The sequence below is a fragment of the Pongo pygmaeus genome, chromosome 16 (genome assembly GCF_028885625.2).
Source record: "Pongo pygmaeus isolate AG05252 chromosome 16, NHGRI_mPonPyg2-v2.0_pri, whole genome shotgun sequence".
Classification (NCBI taxonomy): domain Eukaryota; kingdom Metazoa; phylum Chordata; class Mammalia; order Primates; family Hominidae; genus Pongo; species Pongo pygmaeus.
The window spans coordinates 50,212,106-50,214,389 of record NC_072389.2 but is presented as its reverse complement, the minus strand read 5'-3'; the positions used below and the strand labels follow the sequence as shown (position 1 = coordinate 50,214,389).

General features: G+C 41.8%; 1 non-coding gene across 1 annotated transcript; it reads left to right on the top strand.

The window, feature by feature from the left end:
• Positions 1-1,535: 1,535 nt before the first annotated feature.
• LOC129014783 (U1 spliceosomal RNA) lies at positions 1,536-1,701 on the top strand. Its single transcript, XR_008494318.1, has one exon. It is a non-coding gene; the product is annotated as a U1 spliceosomal RNA (small nuclear RNA).
• Positions 1,702-2,284: the final 583 nt, after the last annotated feature.

Sequence of the window (2,284 nt, the reverse complement as noted above, 5' to 3'; positions counted from 1 at the left end):
CGTTACCCCCAGGAGCAATTTGGGGAGGGTCAGAATCCTGTAGTCTCCAGCTGCATGACTCCTAAACCATAATTTCTACTTTTGTGGCTAATTCGTTAGTCCTACAAAGACAGTCTAGTCCCCAGGCAAGAAGGAGGTTTGTTTTGGAGAAGGGCTGTTATCTTTGTTTTAATCTATAAATTAAAAACTAAGATCCCCCTGAAGTTGGTTCAGACCATGCCCAGGAATGAAGGACAGCTTGGAGGTTAGAAGCAAGATTTTAGGTCAGATCTCTTTCACTGTCTCAGTTGATTTTGCAGTGGTGGTTTCACAGACACACTGCTAATCCTCTTACCTAATCCAGTAGACTTTGCCCCAGCCCTTGAAGTTGTCTCCCCCTGGCCCGCCCAACATACAGGGCACAGCCTGTACTTTCACCAGTAATCACCCCTTCCCCAAATGCACTGGAATCCCACAGATGACAAGGCTTCATTTCTTAACCAGGATGTGGTAAACTGTTCTATACAGCATAAAAGCCCCCAAAAAATTTAATGATGATGACGGATCAATCTCTGGAGCCCCAGTAATGACAACAAGGGAAGTGTGTGTGTGTGCGCACGCCTGCACGTGTAGGTGCAGGATGGGGGAGTATTACAAGATGTACAAGGCAGTGGAATGGATTTTTGCAGTGGAATGACTTATAGAATCAGTCAGGTCTTTTGCTTTTAGATACCTCCCACAGCTCTTAGCTGTGCATGACTGGTTCCTTCAGTAGCTCCTGCACTTAGCAGCTAAGAAGGTCTTGCTTGGAGAGATGAGGTGCTTTCCTTCACTTATCCACTGAATTTAAAACCCAGTTTAACCCCCCTTGCTTTGTGGGGTTTCCACACAGTCTTCTAAGCATGTCCTTCCAATGGGTGAAGCTGAAGGAGAAGACCCCAGGAATGGCTTTAGAGCTGAGGGCCACTTTAAGGAGACACTCCTTGGACTTTAAATTATGAAAACAAAACACACAGAACCAAAGCAAAAGCCACTGGAATAATGACATAATGCCCACACTGGAGTTGTATTTTTTTTTTCCTGAGCAGTAACATTTTAAAGCTGTCTTGAAGGTTGTTGCCTGGTAGCAGAGATTTGGAGGAGGGGAAAGCAAATTTAGAAATATATTCTATGACTAGGGCTCTTTATAAAAAAGGTAAAAGGATGAATTGGTAAGGATTCTGTTTTTTCAGAGCAGAAGAACTTGATAAGGAGTCTTAAGAAGCTGACATTTTAAAAACAAAAAACTGAAGTTGTTATTATAGTATTGTGACACTTCTGCATAATTTCCTAACAAAGGCCAGCATTCATAGTGCTGAGGAACAGACTTTTCCAGGCATTTTACTGAATAAGCTGTAAAATGCTGCCTTTGACTTTGCTGGTGGCCTGCTTGGCACAGCTTCTCTGGGCCTCTGCTTAACTTTCCCAGACAGCACAGCACAGCACTTTGAAACACTCTCCCCACTGAATGCAACTAACAAGTTGTTGATAAATCTCTACTATCAAAGCTTATTTGGATTCTTACCAGGCAGGGGAGATGCCATGATCATGAATGTGGTTTTCCCAGGGTGAGGCTCATCCATTGCACTCCATAGGTGTGCTTACCCCTGTGATTTCCTCAAATGCGGGAAACTTGACTGCATAATTTGTGGTAGTGAGGAACTGCATTCGTGCTTTCCCCTGGGGAAAAAAAAAAGAAAAAGGAAAAACCTTATTTGGAGTTTAAAATATAATTAATTAAAAATTAATCCTATGGGGTCGCATATCTAGGGGAGACTTTAACCCATCACAGATACTGGATCTGGATAACTTGCAATAACCCAGTGTCTGTGATGGGTTAATCTCCCCTTAACTTATCACAGATACTGGATTATTGCAGGTCTGGATTACATAATGCGCTGACAAGAAAAATCAGTGTGCCATAGGTCCTCGGTGTTCCAAAAGTCAGAACAGTTATAAAATCCTGACTATGGCTTTCTCCATTGCTTCATCAGCTATTCAGTTACTCACACCTAGCTATTCACAGCAAAAGAAACAAGCAACAAAAAAACAAAAACCATAAAGTTTCTTGAAGAACTTAAAAATAAGGTTGACAATGAACGTTAAACTAGTAAAATTCATATGCAGTAAAAGAGATTAATAGAGGCCACCCTGAGGAACCATTAACATACTTTCTATTAACAAACCTGAAGAAAGCACTATGAAGAGCTAGGAAAGGAGAGTCAGAGAGCAGGAATCTTATTCTAGAACTATCCAAGGAGAGAGG